Source organism: Rutidosis leptorrhynchoides, chromosome 3, assembly GCF_046630445.1.
Source record: "Rutidosis leptorrhynchoides isolate AG116_Rl617_1_P2 chromosome 3, CSIRO_AGI_Rlap_v1, whole genome shotgun sequence".
Lineage (NCBI taxonomy): Eukaryota > Viridiplantae > Streptophyta > Magnoliopsida > Asterales > Asteraceae > Rutidosis > Rutidosis leptorrhynchoides.
In genome coordinates this window covers 615,101,353-615,111,248 of record NC_092335.1, presented here as the reverse complement: position 1 = coordinate 615,111,248, position 9,896 = coordinate 615,101,353, and the positions used below count along the sequence as shown (strand labels likewise).

General features: G+C 35.0%; 1 non-coding gene across 1 annotated transcript; it reads left to right on the top strand.

Annotated features, from left to right (window-relative positions):
• Positions 1-3,901: 3,901 nt before the first annotated feature.
• LOC139903275 (small nucleolar RNA R71) lies at positions 3,902-4,008 on the top strand. Its single transcript, XR_011778106.1, has one exon. It is a non-coding gene; the product is annotated as a small nucleolar RNA R71 (small nucleolar RNA).
• Positions 4,009-9,896: the final 5,888 nt, after the last annotated feature.

The window sequence follows — 9,896 nt, the reverse complement described above, 5'->3', positions numbered from 1 at the left end:
ACGTTTCTCATCAATAAATTGAACCACTTGTATTGTATCTTGTACTTTTAAGCTTTTTGGTCATTTGCGTCTTCAAATCGTCGTTTTCTTCTTTTGTCTTTGCACTTATTTATTTAACGAATATTACTTAAAAATAGAACAATTGCAACTAAAAGCTTTACATATTGGAAGGATATTGGACTAAATATATGTTCATTTGGAGCGCTATCAAATATCTCCACACTTGAGCGTTGCTTGTCCTCAAGCAATATAGAACTTGAAATAAAATCACACTTCACTCGAATCACTTTTTATTCTCACACTTTATACATCAGTGATTTTGATACAGCGGTATGAACAATGATGGTAATAATAGAACCATGGTTAAAGGTGGGTGTGCCATCTACAGTTGCCTCGGGTTCAGGTCAATGACACTTGCAATCAAATAGCCAATTTACTTTCGGTTTTCAAAGCAAAGTGCACATTTGAAAGGCGGTTTAAAGTCCCACGTGACTATGAAAATTTAGATCCTTAAGGAAATTGGATCTTTATAAAAACATTTGATCTTTAGAAAATTTAAGCTAGATTTTACCCTAAATAAGTTTTTCGGAATAACCCTTCACCGGTGTTTGCAAAATGATTTTGTGGGTTTTGTGGGTTTTGTGAGTTTTAGATTTTAAAATTTTAGCTCAAAACTCGTGGTTTTGTGTCACCCACTTGCTAATCCTTGTATATTAGGAAAGCACACGTCCAGTTTACTTGTTCCGTATATTACCTTTCGGTAAATACCATCCGGTTGTAAAGGAAAGCGATGAACAAGCAACTGTTAAGGCAATGTCTAATGACATGCAGATGTTCATGGTCCACAACGTGTCGGATGCAATTACTATCCTTTGTAGAAGAAATAGTAAAGATCACCCTATAATTTTTTGGTCTGACACAAGGTCCTATCTTCGACCATGCTATGCAACCACCGTTCTTACGGTTGACACCCGATTTGGTTCAGGTGACCTAATGAATTTCGGTGAATTCTTAGGATTTTATGTTCAATGGTAATGAACGCATTGAAAATAGGGTTTCAGAAAACAAATTGGTTTTAATTTGATCAAAATATTTTCTCGTTCAAGCTCGAGTTTAGATATCATCAAATTCCATGAGTTTGTAATTCTCAATCTTTAAGGTCAATCTCAAGGATTGAGTAATATCAGGGTTAAAAGCTGTTTTTTAATCTTTAAGGAGATTATCCTTTCTGGAGGTCTGATTCATTAGTCTTATCAAGCTAATTTGCACGGCGCCCTCCCCATTAAGTTTAGCAAAAGCAATATATATACTTAATGCCTTTGCTGAACTTAAGTTCAGCAAAAGCCCATTTCACATTTGATATTTTGCGTCTTGTTGTCAAAATTAATAGCTTTTGCTGAACTTAATGCCAGTCTTTGAAAGTGCGTTGTTTTACCCTGTTTTACATAAGATAAACTACAAACATATATATATATATATATATATATATATATATATATATATATATATATATATATATATATATATATATATATATATATATATATATATATATATATATATATATATATATATATATATATATATATATATATATATATTTTGGCATACTTTAGATCAATAAAATTAAAATAATGATAATAAAATTTTTCGCCCCGCCCTCCGGTAAAGCAATTTCGGTTCCATGACCTAGTCTTTAAGTTACGACGAATTTTAGAAATCATTTTTTTTAAACTTAATGAAATAAAGTAAATTTTGTTTTTAAATTCACACAAAACTTAAATTTAAAATGCATATTAATTTTATACAAAACCTAAAAAAAAAATCAGAATGGGGGGGAAAACTAGTTCTTTAGTGTCTGTTAGTGGAAAAGACCAATCGGATTCCATTCTCAGAACTACACGAGAACAGAACAACTAACTCTAGACAGCATTGTTTCTTAGAACATTTGAATCTCCCTATACTTAGGTGGTTGTGGTGTCGGAATTGGGATTAACTTCATCGTCAATTTCTCTTGGACCATAATCAACTTGCATATCTGTGACTTTTGCTTTAAGCCATTTGTCGGATTCCTGTGTAATATCCACCAATTCAACTAGTTTTGCCTTTTCTTTAGGCGACAGATTGGATACTAACCGGTTACATAACTTAAAGTTCCCCTGGGTTCTAGCATCGCGAATCCGTTTAATAAGTTTCTTCATTGAACTATTAATAACGGGGTCATTTAATTTCGTATTAACAACGGGGTTCTTTGTTATCAAGTCATCATTAGGTGTTACTTCATATTCTCCACACTTAGGCATTTTATTATTGTTAAGCACAACCGTTGGAGTTGGTAAAACAATATGGTTTTTACCAATCGTCTTTATTGGTTCAACGGTTTTGGTTGGTGGAGATTTAGACTTTCGAATCATAAAGGTGATCGATTTTTCACCATTACTAAGTGTCATTCTACCCTCTATTACATCAAATAACGCCCCGGTGGACGCTAAGAATGGTCCACCTAAAATTAGAGGAATTTTTGAGTCCTCTTCTATGTCAATGACAATAAATTCGACTAGAAATGTTAAATTACCCATTTGAACGGGTAGGTTGTCAGCAATTCTAACTGGGTGCCTAATGGTTTGATCAATGAGTCGAACACTCATTTCCATTGGACTTAACTCACATACTCCTAATCTCTTATATAATGAAAGAGGCATAACACTCACACTCACACCTAAATCTGCTAGTGCATCATACATGACACAATCACTAAGTAAACAAGGAACAATAAATTCACCAGGATCACCCAACCTGGGTGGAAGTTTTGGTGGAACTGTCTTCACCGGGTTTACTTTTACGGTTTTTGTTTCTTGCACTTTCTTATTCTTCTTCTTCTTTTCAGAGGTATCACAAACTTTATTACCTATTACTTGCTCATACTCAACTCCTTTTCTTGGAAACGGGATGGGTGGTCTGTATGGTGTCACCACTGACTTTACATACTCGGGTGTTGGTGGTGGTGTAACTTCTTCATTGTTACTCACATCTAAAACCTTCCCATCTTTTGGTGCTGGTTTTTTCAGAATTTGTTGACACCATATGAACATTCTCATTCCGAGGATTTACTTTAGTATCACTCGGTAGCTTTCCTTGTTCCCTCTTACTCATCAAGCTAGCTAGAGTACCCACGTGTTTTTCTAGATTCATAATGGAAGCTTGTTGAGTTCTTAATGACTGATCAAACCTCTCATTCGTTTGGGTTTGAGTTGTAATAAATTGTGTTTGAGATTCCATTAGCTTTGCCATCATTTCTTCTAGATTTGGCTTTTTCTCTTCGGTTTATTGTGGTGGTTTATACAAGCCAGGTCTTTGTTGATTGAAAGTGTTGTTTTGAGTTGGTTGGTTATTCAGACCTTGTTGGTTATACGAGTTATTGTTGGGTCCATTTGGATTGTAAAGAATGTTTTGATTTCAATTGAAGTTTGGCCTTGGTGGTTGATAATTATTTTGATAATTATTTCCCGACTTTTGGTTCATGTAGGAAACATTCTCATGTTGTTCCATCATTTGCTCAATGTGACAATATTTCATTAAGTGTGGTCCATCGCATTGATCACAACTGATTCGTATTGCGTGAATATCTTTAGTCATCTTTTCCATTCGTCTCTCGAAAGCATCTATTTTTGCAGAAACAGAATCAAAGTCATGGCTAGAATCGGCTCTAGCCACTTTAGATGAACGAAAAATATCTTTTTCCTGTTGCCACTCATGCGAGTGAGAGGCTGTGTTATCAATAATTTTGTGAGCTTCGGTTGTGGCTTTCTTCATAATGGAACCACCAGCTGCTGTGTCGATGTCTTTTCGTGTAGCAACGTCGACACCTTGGTAGAATATTTGTACTATTTGATAAGTTTCTAAACTATGCTGAGGACATCCTCTCAACAACTTCCCTAATCTTGTCCACGCCTCATATAATGTTTCATTTGGCTTTTGCGCGAACGTAATAATTTCTCCTTGAAGTCTTACGGCTTTAGATGCCGGAAAGAATCTTTTAAGAAATTTCTCAACTAAAACATCCCATGTATCAATCGCCCCTTCAGGTAACGATTCTAACTAATCTTTGGCTTCTCCCTTTAAAGTCCAGGGAAACAACATGAGATAGATCTGTTCATCCTCAACTTCTCTGATTTTGAATAGAGTACAGATCCTATTAAAGGTTCGAAGATGTTCGCTTGGATCTTCTTTTGGTGTACCACTAAATTGGCATTGATTAGTTACCATGTGTAGGAATTGTCCTTTAATTCATAATCTGGCACATTAACATCTGGCTTAATAATGGCGTGACCTTGGCCCGTGCGTGTAGCTCTCATTCGGTCTTCTATACTTAGAGGTTCCGTTACTTCCATAATTGAATTTGTTGAATACGAATCACTAGAGAATTCTGATTTAACGGTTTGTGGTTCAGGAGGAATGATTAGTGGTTCAGGATCTTGCAATTGTCCTTGATTATCCTCTGGGTTCTCAATTGTAAAGTCGGGTTCAAAAAATGGATTATCGGAAATTTGAATTGGAGTACTTGGTCGACTAGATGATGATTCTAAAAAAAATTAACAGCGGCAATATTGGCTAGATGTCTTGATCGAGTTACAGGTGGTGAACGTATGAAAAGTGGTGAACGTTTTGCTCGGTGCATTCACTGAATATCCTATTAGTTATAAAGATAAAAATTATTTAAGTTATCAAATTAATAGACTTTTCTGATTTTGCCCACGTTTCGAATAGCCAATAGATGCAGCAGGTAGCGAGGACCCTTTAAATCAGAAGCCCACAACTCGCCACTAACAAATCCAACTATTACTACGGACCAGAAAATTTTGGATGTCTATCAATTTAACCACTTAAAATAATTTTTAGTCAAAATTTTGAAGAAGATAAAAATCTATGTCCTAAAAACTAGAGCGTAGAAATGAGAAAGAAACAGCGCGTCGAAAAACAAGAGGTCGAAAAATAAAAAGTTGAAAAATAATAATAAGAACGTAAAGTGTCGAAACTTAAAAGTCTAAAAATTAAAAATTAAACATGCGTCTAAAGGTATTAAAGCATAAAAGGAATTCTAAACGGAAAACGGCAATTACTTAGAAGGGCACTAAAATCTATAAACTGCTAAAGCGATAAGTGATGTTGTAAAATTCTAAAGCGCCTAAATCTTAATCTAAAGAAAAAGCACTTAAAGGATTTTACGGCAAAACCTAAAAATCTAGAAGTATAAAATCAGATATACGCCGTCGTAGTGAAACCGGGGGCTGTTTTGGTTTGGATAATTAAAAACTATGATAAACTTTGATTTAAAGTTGTTCTTCTGGGAAAATGATTTTTCATATGAACATGAAACTATATCCAAAAATCTTGGTTAAACTCAAAGTGAAAGTATATTTTTCAAAATGGTCATCAAGATGTCGTTCTTTCGACGGAAATAACTACCTCTTTAGTAATTGACATGTAACTTAAATTTTTGACTATAAACCTATACTTTTTCTGTTTGGATTCTTAAATTAGAGTTCAATATGAAACCATATCAATTTGATTCACTCAAAACGGATTTAAAATGAAGAAGTTATGGGTAAAACAAGATTGGATATTTTTGATCTTTTTAGCTACGGGAAATGTTTAACAAATCTATACAAATGATATCCTAGCTAACTTATATTGTATTATACATGTATTCTAATATATTATGTAATCTTGGGATACCATAGACACGTATGCAAATATTTTGACATATCATATCGACCCATGTATATATATTATTTGGAACAACCATAGACACTCTATATGCAGTAATGTTAGAGTTAGCTATACAGGGTTGAGGTTGATTCCAAAAAATATATATACTTTAAGTTGTGATTTAGCCTGAGACGTGTATACACTGGTTCATGGATTGATTCAAGATAATATATATCGATTTATTTCTGTACATCTAACTGTGGACAACTAGTTGTAGGTTACTAACGAGGACAGCTGACTTAATACACTCAAATCTTTAAAACATAATAAAAATGGTTGTAATTATATTTTGATCATACTTTGATATATATGTACATATTTGTATAGGTTCGTGATTCGATCCGTGGCCAAGTCTTATTTCCGAGGAAGGAAATATCTGTGAAAGTGAGTTATAGTCCCACTTTTAAAATCTAATATTTTTGGGATGAGAATACATGCAGGTTTTATAAATGATTTAAAAAATAGACACAAGTACGTGAAACTACATTCTATGGTTGAATTATCGAAATCGAATATGCCCCTTTTTATTAAGTCTGGTAATCTAAGAATTAGGGAACAGACACCCTAATTGACGCGAATCCTAAAGATAGATCTATTGGGCCTAACAAACCCCATCCAAAGTACCGGATGCTTTAGTACTTTGAAATTTATATTATATCCGAAGGATGTCCCGGAATGATGGGGATATTCTTATATATGCATCTTGTTAATGTCGGTTACCAGGTGTTCACCATATGAATGAATTTTATCTCTATGTATGGGATGTGTATTGAAATATGAAATCTTGTGGTTTATTGTTACGATTTGATATATATAGGTTAAACCTATAACTCACCAACATTTTTTTTGACGTTTAAAGCATGTTTATTCTCAGGTGAATACTAAGAGCTTCCACTGTTGCATACTAAAATAAGGACAAGATTTGGAGTCCATGTTTGTATGATATTGTGTAAAAACTGCATTCAAGAAACATATGTCGATGTAATATATTTCTATTGTAAACCATTATGTAATGGTCGTGTGTAAACAGTATATTTTAGATTATCATTATTTGATAATCTACGTAATGTTTTTAAAACCTTTATTGATAAAATAAAGGTTATGGTTGTTTTAAAAATGAATGCATTCTTTGAAAAACGTCTCATATAGAGGTCAAAACCTCGCAACGAAATCAATTAATATGGAACATTTATAATCAATATGAACGTGACATTTCAGTTGGTATCCGAGCGTTGGTCTTAGAGAACCAGAAAATTTGTATTAGCGTGTCTTATCGAGTTTGTTAGGATGCATTAGTGAGTCTGGACTTCGACCGTATTTTCTTTAAAAATGATTGCTTAACATTTTTGTTGGAAACTATATACTATTAACATGTAAATATTATGTGATATATTAATCTCTTAACATGTTTGATATTGTGTGATAGATGTCTACCTCTAGCACAAATCCCATTGACTCACCTAATAATAACGAAGAGTCGAATATATATTGGCAAGATTCACAAGTTCCCGAAGAACCGGAAGAAGAGGAAACAGAACCGGAAGAAGAGGAACCGGAAGAAGAGGAAACAGAACCGGAGGAACCCGAAGAAGAGGAACCCGAAGAAGAAGAGGTTCCGGGGGGGAATAGTAGGAACCACAGAAAACCGGTCAAATAAAAGAAAATCCTCAACCAATGGACCAAAGTTAATAATGGTCAATGGTGTTTCCGCTAAGGAAGCAAAATATTGGGAAAATTACCAATTTTCTGATGAATCGGATCCTGATGAGGATTCCGATGATGTTATAGAAATTACCCCGACCCAATTTAATGAGGCAAAAGAAAATAATAAGGGAAAAGGCATCAAAATAGAGAAATCTGATTCCGACCCCGATGAACTTTATATGTACCGTCAACACCCGTATTTTCAATATCGTGACAATAACCCGAGAACCTCTAAACCACCAGGTTTTTCTAAACTAATGTGGAAAAAGATGACTCGTATTAGAGGAACATCATATATCCCTAGAAGATTAGGAAAAAGAACCAAGTCCGAAGAAGAAGAAGAAACCAGTGATTCAGATTAGAGGGGTGTGAGCATGTTGTGTAATAAATGTATTGTAGTGTGCTTGTACTTTTATGTTCTATGTAAAAATTGCTTGTATTGTTTGTTATTACGAATCTAATCCTTGTCTATTTTACAGTATAAAAACAAAATGGACGTTAAGGGTAGACAACCGAATATTTTAGAAGACCTACCAGAGGATATGATTGAGGAAATCTTGTCTAGAGTCGGTCAGAATTCATCAGCACATTTAGTTATGGCAAAATTAACTTGTCAAACATTTGAAAGACTTTCCAGAAATGCCTTAGTTTATAAAAGGCTTTCCTTTGATAGGTGGGGTATATCACATTGGGGAGACTTTAAGTTACGCCGTGTTTTCTTTAAAGCGTTAAATGCGGAGAACCCAAATGCAATTTTACGTTACGGGTTGAGAACCTATTTTAACTCAACATATCCCAACATAGGATTTCGTGAATTAGAAAGAGCTTCTAACATGCAACATAAAGAAGCATGTTATGCTTACGGGTTAGTGATGTTCGCTTCTTACCAAAGTGAGAAAAATAACATCGGATTGCAGCTTTTAAATAAAACTTTCCCACAAGTGACGGATTCAGTAGTTGGGGTGAGAAACAAGGTTTTTAGATTATTACGGGCTGTTGGACATTACGAAACCCTCGTCCTTTTGACGACATTACAACATGCTGCTTAGCTAATGGTCATAACGGTTATTTTCCACAAGACCAAGGATGGGAAGTCGTCTTAGTAAAACCAGAATGCATGACTTGTTTCTGGACTTATGAATTACTTGTCTTTATTTCCTTTGCTGAACAACTTGCGTATTAACTAGATTTATCTTCAAAACTATCATGTATCATAGTGTACTATATTTCATGTTATATGTAATATAGCGAAGTTGTAAGTTTGAAGAATATTTGTATGTGATATATTATTATAATCAGTTTTTCATATGAAATTGTAGTAGTTGAATTGTATATTAGCTACTAAGTATGAACTTAACGGGTAGGTAGTACCCGAATTTAAACTTATAAAACGCTAATATGAAGAAAAAGCTTTTATAAATGAGTTCATATTATGCTACGAGATACTATTGACTACTCTTAATATTCTGTATGATTAACTTGTTTCATTTGACTATTTTGAAGGAAATGGCACCGACTACTCGACACACCTTGAATATGAGCTAAGAGGAATTTCGTGCCTTTCTTGCTTCAAACATAGCCGCAGTACAGGCCGCGCTACATACCAAAAATAACTCTGAATCTAGCAATACAGCTAACAGCGCAAGAAATCGTGTAGGATGCTCCTACAAGGAATTCACTGCCTGCAGACCTTCAGAATTTGATGGGACCGAAGGACCAATCGGATTGAAACGGTGGACCGAGAAAGTTGAATCGGTGTTTGCCATAAGTAAGTGTGCTGAAGGAGACAAAGTGAAGTACGCTACGCATACCTTCACAGGTATTGCGTTAACATGGTGGAATACCTATCTAGAGCAAGTGGGACAAGATGCTGCTTACACGCTACCGTGGTCAGCATTCAAGCACTTGATGAACGAGAAGTACCGTCCCAGAACCAAGGTCAATAAGCTCAAATCAGAACTTAGAGGGTTACGAACACAGGGATTCGATATTACTTCGTACGAAATACGATTCACATAATTGTGCCTATTGTGTCCGAGGGCGTTCGAAGATGAGGAAGAGAAGATCGACGCCTTTGTGAAAGGGTTACCGGAGAGAATCCAAGAAGATATAAGTTCACACGAGCCTGCCTCTATACAAAAGGCATGTAGAATGGCTCACAAACTAGTGAACCAGATTGAGGGAAGAATTAAAGAACAGGCGGCCGAAGAGGTCAACGTGAAGCTAGTCAAAAGAAAGTAGGAGGAAAACGATGATAAGAGTCACCAAAACAACAACAACCATCCCAACAATCGCAACATCAATCGCAACTACAACAAACGGCACAACAACAACAACTACAACAATCATCCCAACAATAACAACCGCAACAACAACAACAATCAGAAGCAGCTATGCCAAAGGTGTGAAAAGTATCAATCGGG